This window comes from Oncorhynchus mykiss, unplaced genomic scaffold, assembly GCF_013265735.2.
Source record: "Oncorhynchus mykiss isolate Arlee unplaced genomic scaffold, USDA_OmykA_1.1 un_scaffold_399, whole genome shotgun sequence".
Lineage (NCBI taxonomy): Eukaryota > Metazoa > Chordata > Actinopteri > Salmoniformes > Salmonidae > Oncorhynchus > Oncorhynchus mykiss.
The window spans coordinates 1-7,658 of record NW_023493846.1 but is presented as its reverse complement, the minus strand read 5'-3'; the positions used below and the strand labels follow the sequence as shown (position 1 = coordinate 7,658).

The 7,658-nt window shown below is 45.9% G+C and overlaps 1 pseudogene; it reads left to right on the top strand.

Moving 5' to 3' along the window:
- Positions 1-13: 13 nt before the first annotated feature.
- Positions 14-7,534, top strand: LOC118954943 (annotated as a pseudogene).
- Positions 7,535-7,658: the final 124 nt, after the last annotated feature.

Genomic DNA, 7,658 nt, shown 5'->3' with positions numbered 1-7,658 from the left:
TGCCCGACAGTCCATCCGGTTGTCGAGTGGGGGGACTGATCTGACTTGGGGAAAGCTTTTGAAATATTGGGATAAACAAATTCTAAATGCATGAATTTGTCTTGCTCGGTATTTTGTCCACCTGCCAGCCTCACGTGAATGACGCCAGAAACACATCTAGATCGATAGAAGGTATGAACTTCCGTTGTTTTTAAAGCCCTAGGTCTGGAAGGAAAACAAGCAGATAGCTAGTCAACAATATGTATTTATTAGTGCTTGTTTGTGTCGCTCTTTCTCTCTCCCTGTCCGCTATTTTGTCAGCTGTTCCGGACGGATGTTGAACATACACGAATGGGCACCTGAATGGGTACTGTTGTTACCTCTAAAACAGAACTAGATAACGTTAATTAGCTATCGTTGTTCACTCGGTTCTCTCTCTGCTTGACAGGGAGAATTATTTCAACATTCTCCTGGCTTGTTTCGTGGTACTCTCTCTCTCTCCCCAGCTAGAACTCAATAGATGATTGTCGCTGATCCCGAGGTTGTAGGTACTACTGACTAGCTACTGAAGTATAGCCTAATTGCGTCCCAAATGGCACTATATTCTATATGTAGTGATTGTGCCATTTGTGGCGTATTCTATATTAGCACGGACACACAAACTACCACTTTCCCGTGACCATAACAGAGTCATCCTAGCTGCTTTCTGTACAAGCGGTTATTATTTGCTTTATGTAACAACAACGTTATGAATATCATATCAAAGGCCCTTTAGAATGTGCAGAGGAATGGAATGGTTCTAGGGCAATTGTTTGCTATCTCATGTGCTCCTAACCCCTAGCTCGCTTTGCAAGATGCATGTGGTGTGAGTCTGGACGTGCACTAATTTATGGAGAACCACAGGTGCAAAGGACACAAACGATGTCGCGAAGGGGTGTGATGTTGGGGCATGTCTCTGTCTGTCATTTATCTGTTTGACAGAAACTAACAGCAGTCACGTAATGCAAAAAGTTGGGCCAGGGCTCTCTCAATTGATCTTTCCTTGATTCCTTGTACTCAAAACACATTTAAGTGAATTTTATTTCTGGTATAAAAATAAATAAAAACATTGAAGGTCTGAGGAGAAGCAACCTTGTGGTTAAAAGGAGGCGAGTGGGTAGGATTTGAGGAAACGTAGTCAATAAACTGAACATTGATAACCAACTGTTTTCCGAGACACCAAGACAACTCCATGGCTTTTCTAAATGATACAAAGTTCCCATAGAGGAGTGGAATAATGGACCACCCAATACTATTAATGTTCTCTCCCTACCACCCAATACTATTAATGTTCTCTCTCTACCACCCAATACTATTAATGTTCTCTCTCTACCAGCCAGTACTATTCATGTTCTCTCTCTACCAGCCAGTACTATTCATGTTCTCTCTCTCTACCACCCAATACTATTCATGTTCTCTCCCTACCACCCAATACTATTAATGTTCTCTCTCTACCACCCAATACTATTCATGTTCTCTCTCTACCACCCAATACTATTCATGTTCTCTCTCTCTACCACCCAATACTATTCGTGTTCTCTCTCCCTCCCACCCAATACTATTCATGTTCTCTCTCTCTACCACCCAATACTATTCATGTTCTCTCTCTCCCTCCCACCCAATACTATTCATGTTCTCTCTCTCTCTACCACCCAATACTATCCATGTTCTCTCTCTCTCTACCACCCAATACTATTCATGTTCTCTCTCTCTCTACCACCCAATACTATTCATGTTCTCTCTCTCTCTACCACCCAATACTATTCATGTTCTCTCTCTCTCTACCACCCAATACTATTCATGTTCTCTCTCTCTCTACCACCCAATACTATTCATGTTCTCTCTCTCTCTACCACCCAATACTATTCATGTTCTCTCTCTCTCTACCACCCAATACTATTCATGTTCTCTCTCTACCACCCAATACTATTCATGTTATCTCTCTACCACCCAATACTATTCATGTTATCTCTCTACCACCCAATACTATTCATGTTCTCTCTCTCTCTACCACCAAATACTATTCACGTTCTCTCTCTACCACCCAATACTATTCATGTTCTCTCTCTCTCTACCACCCAATACTATTCATGTTCTCTCTCTCTCTACCACCCAATACTATTCATGTTCTCTCTCTCTCTACCACCCAATACTATTCATGTTCTCTCTCTCTCTACCACCCAATACTATTCATGTTCTCTCTCTCTCTACCACCCAATACTATTCATGTTATCTCTCTACCACCCAATACTATTCATGTTATCTCTCTACCACCCAATACTATTCATGTTCTCTCGCTCTCTCTCTCTACCACCAAATACTATTCATGTTCTCTCTCTCCCACCCAATACTATTCATGTTCTCTCTCTCTACCACCAAATACTATTCACGTTCTCTCTCTCTCTGACCCTGCTGGTTCTACTAACCTGTGTTCCTCCCTCTGTTTCCCCCAGAGCCCCAGTAGAGTGTAAGCTGCCCGGTCCCTCCCCACAGAACCCCTCCTGGACCCCCAGCCATGAACAAGCAGCCCAGTAAAGAGAGTCTGAAGGACAAGGTAAAGGGGATATTTGGTTTGGGATCCCCTCGACCCCCCAGCAAGCAGACAGAGAGCAAGCCCTCAGAGTTCATCATCACACTGGATATACTCAAGGTATGTGAGAGTGTGACGCGACTGCACACACACACGCACGCACGCACACACAATCAATTTTCTGTCTCTGACCATCTTGCTGTCTTTCTCTTCAGGAGCTGCACCCTGACTGTGGCCTTAGCAACAGAATCCGGGTTGCTAACCATGTCTCCGACCTGGCCAAGGCCAAGAAGTTTGAGGAGGTGAGAGAGCACACCGTGTGTGTGTGTGTGTAGACGGGTTAGCTAACAACGTCACAAAAAGATGCACACACTTCAGTGTGTCAGAAGTCAGTGTGTTGTGATTCTACATGGCCACACAGCGATAAGAAGCTGTCGTGTGGGGAATCGCCGGGGGCTCCTTTTCAGCTCGTTTCTTAAAATCTGGTTCTTGATACCATGTCTTGTTTTGACTGAGGTCACGTCTATGCTAATACTGTATGGTTAAAATCTGGTTCTTGATACCATGTCTTGTTTTGACTGAGGTCACGTCTATGCTAATACTGTATGGTTAAAATCTGGTTCTTGATACCATGTCTTGTTTTGACTGAGGTCACGTCTATGCTAATACTGTATGGTTAAAATCTGCTAGCTAGCTAACCAACAACTGTAATGATGTATTTAAGAGGACCAGTGTTCACTGTGCAAATGTATTTATGTTTCCAATAAACATTTGGAGATGAAATGTTTAGTTTCCGTGTTGCCAACAATCAAAGCCTGTCTGTTTTTTCAGCACGCGTCGCTATTGTTGCTAAACAACCAACTGTCTATTAATCTGGTGTGTGTATTAATGTGTGTGTGTGTGGTTGCCTCCTTCTCTGTGTGTGTGTGTTGCCTCCTTCTCTGTGTGTGTGTGTTGTGTGTATTAATGTGTGTGTGTGTGTGTGTGTGTGTTGTGTGTGTTGCCTCCTTCTCTGTGTGTGTATTAATGTGTGTGTGTGTGTATTAATGTGTGTGTTTTACAGCATGCAGTGGAAGCCGTATGGAAGCGGTGGAGGACATGCTGACTCCAGAACAGCCACCTGAAGCTAGACATGCTGTCCTGCTGCTCCTCAGAGCTGTCATACAGGGACAGGTACACACACACACACACACACACACACACACACACACACACAGATACACACACACACACACTATCTAGGAGGCACCACAGAGAACAAGAAAGTATGTTGATTTCCTGTGTGTGTTGCCTCTCTCTCTGTGTGTGTGTGTGTGTGTGTGTCTACCAGGGTGAGCGTCTGGGTCCTATGCGGGCCTTCTTCTTCAAGGTGATCAGAGACTACCAGCCGTCCAATGAGGACCTGTCTGACAGGCTGGAGGTGTTCAAGGCCCTGACGGAGAACGGGAAGGACATCACGTACCTGGAGGAGGACATAGGTGAGACAACATCAACCCTTTTTACACTGTGACCTGTGATGTAGATGGTTCCACCCCACAGTCTTTTGACAGTCGTTACACTACCATGTTACCATGTTACGGAGTCTGTCCACGAGATATTCACTGGCCCAATGAACAGCCCAACTGGGACCCTTGAGAAAGATATTGACTGATTGGTCACAATATTTTTTGACTGACTGGTCACGATATTTTTTGACTGACTGGTCACGATATTTTTTGACTGACTGGTCACGATATTTTTGACTGACTGGTCACGATATTTTTTGACTGACTGGTCACGATATTTTTTGACTGGACTGGTCACGATATTTTTTGACTGACTGGTCACGATATTTTTTGACTGACTGGTCACGATATTTTTTGACTGACTGGTCACGATATTTTTTGACTGATTTGGTCACGATATTTTTTTGACTGATTTGGTCACGATATTTTTGACTGATTGGTCACGATATTTTTGACTGATTTGGTCACGATATTTTTGACTGATTTGGTCACGATATTTTTGACTGATTTGGTCATGATATGTTTGACTGACTGGTTGATTTAATTTATTGATCAACTGCAGCTGGGTTTGTCCTGCTGTGGATGGACATTGGTCTGACCGCGGACTTCCTCCACGTCCTGGTCAACCTGGTCAAGTTCAACAGCTGCTACCTCGACCAGAACGTATCCGTCATGGTCCAGTAAGAACACACACAGTCTTGTACAACTAACCTAGTGGGGACACACAATTCAGTCCCATTCAAAATACTATTTTCCCTAACCTTAATCCCTAACCTTAATCCCTAACTTAATCCCTAACCTTAATCCCTAACCTTAATCCTAACCTTAATCCCTAACCTTAATCCCTAACCTTAACCCCTAACCTTAACCCCTAACCTTAACCCCTAACCTTAACCCCTAACCTTAACCCCTAACCTTAACCCCTAACCTTAACCCCTAACCTTAATCCCTAACCTTAATCCCTAACCTTAACCCCTAACCTTAACCCCTAACCTTAACCCCTAACCTTAACCCCTAACCTTAACCCCGAACCTTAACCCCTAACCTTAACCCCTAACCTTAACCCCTAACCTTAACCCCTAACCTTAACCCCTACCTTAACCCCTAACCTTAACCCCTAACCTTAACCCCTAACCTTAACCCCTAACCTTAATCCCTAACCTTAATCCCTAACCTTAATCCCTAACCTTAACTCAAAACCCTAGCTCCTAACCCTCAACCTAACTCTAATTCTACCCTAAACCCTAAACCCCACTAGAAATGGCATGTACCCAGTTCGTCAAATTTTTGTTAGTATAATATTTTTGTGGGGTCTTATGACATACACATACACACACACACACACACGCGTGCTAGGTCTCAGTGTGTGTGGTTTTGTCCAACAGGAAGATCTGTCTGCTGTGTAACCGGACAACAGCCTCGACAGACATTGAGGTAATATTTAATTTACTCTGATGTCGAGGTTTTACAACTGTTTTACAACAACTTTACAACTGGGCTTTTTATTCATGAGGTCATTAACGTGTGTGTGTGTGTGGTGTGTGTGGTCTCGGTGTGTGTGTGTGTGTGTGTGTCGTCTCGGTGTGTGTGTGTGTCGTCTCGGTGTGTGTGTGTGTGTGTGTCGTCTCTGTGTGTGTGTGTCGTCTCGGCGTGTGTGTGTGTCCAGATGGCTCTACAGGTGCTGGATGCGGTGGTGTGTTATAAACTGCCTCCCCTCTGACTCCCTCACCGTCTTCATCATCACTCTCTGTCGCACCGTCAACGTCAAGGAGTTCTGTGAGTCCTGCTGGAAGGTGAGGGAGTGTTGGGGAGGGAGCGTTGGTGGAGGGAGAGTTGGGGGAGGGGAGAGTTGGGGGAGGGAGAGTTGGGGGAGGGAGAGTTGGGGGAGGGAGAGTTGGGGGAGGGAGAGTTGGGGGAGGGAGAGTTGGGGGAGGGAGTGTTGGGGGAGGGAGAGTTGGGGGGGTGAGTTGGGGGAGGGTGAGTGGGGGGAGGAGAGTTGGGGGAGGGAGAGTTGGGGGAGGGAGTGTTGGGGGAAGGAGAGTTGGTGAGTGTGTGTCTGATGATCTACTTGTCATGTTAATAATCTGACTAAACAATAATAATAATAGTAATGATTAATATTCTAACATCTAACTGTTAGAAATTATCAACAGATTATACACAATCTGGCAGGTGATAATACTGCTCCTCCTCTCTCATCTCTCCTCGCCTACGCTCTCATCTCCCTCCTACTCTCCCCTCTACTCTCCTACTCTCTCATCTCCCCTTCCTACTCTCCTCCTCCCTCTACTCTCCTCCTCCCCTCTACTCTCCTCCTCCCCTTTTCCCCTCTCCTCTCTACTCTCCTCTTCCTCCATCCCTCTCCTCTCTCCTCCTCCCCTTCCCCTCTCCTCCCCTCCCTCTCCTCCATCTCTCCAGTTGATGAGGAAGGTGTTGGGGACTCATCTGGGCCATAGTGCCATATACACCATGTGCCGTATCATGGAGGAGAGGTAACAACCCTGTGTGTGTGTGTGCGCCTGCGTGTGTCTAACCTCTCCTCTCTGTGTGTTAAACTTCTCCTCTCTGTGTGTGTGTCTAAACTGTCCTCTCTGTGTGTGTGTGTCTAAACCTGTCCTCTCTGTATGTGTGTGTGTGTGCCTGCGTGTGTCTAACCTGTCCTCTCTGTGTGTTTAACCTGTCCTCTCTGTGTGTTTAACCTGTCCTCTCTGTGTGTTTAACCTGTCCTCTCTGTGTGTTTAACCTGTCCTCTCTGTGTGTCTAACCTCTCCTCTCTGTGTTTAACCTGTCCTCTCTGTGTCTAACCTGTCCTCTGTGTGTGTGTGTGTGTGTGTGTGTGTCTAACTTGTCCTCCCTCTGTGTGTGTCTAACTTGTCCTCCCTCTGTGTGTGTCTAACCTGTCCTCCCCTGTGTGTGTCTAACCTGTCCTCCCTCTGTGGTGTCTAACCTGTCCTCTCTCTGTGTGTGTCTAACCTGTCCTCTCTCTGTGTGTGTCTAACCTGTCCTCTCTCTGTGTGTGTCTAACCTGTGTGTGTGTGTGTGTGTGTGTCTAACCTGTCCTCTCTGTGTGTGTGTGTGTTGTGTCTAACCTGTCCTCTCTCTGTGTGTGTGTGTGTCTAACCTGTCCTCTCTCTGTGTGTGTGTGTGTGTCAACCTGTCCTCTCTTGTGTGTGTGTGTGTGGTCTAACCTGTCCTCTCTCTGTGTGTGTGTCTAACCTGTCCTCTGTGTGTGTCTAACCTGTCCTCTCTCTGTGTTGTGTGTCTAACTGTCCTCTCTCTGTGTGTGTGTGTGTGTGTGTCTAACCTGTCCTCTCTGTGTGTGTGTGTCTAACCTGTCCTTTCTCTCTCTGTCAGGGCGTATATGGAGGATTCTCCATTGCTGAGAGGGAGCAGTGTTCTTCGTAGGGATGGCTCTATGGGGGGCGCACCGTCTCCCAGCCTTAAAGAACACCCTACCCTGGTCCTCCCATCATTCTATAAGGTAGGATCCAGAGAGAGCATTGTAAAGGTGCATTAGAGAAGTTTACTTTGACCTCTGACCAACCCCTGACCTTTAACCCAGGCGATGTGGTTGTGCCAACGAGGATGGTGTCGTATGAGATCGT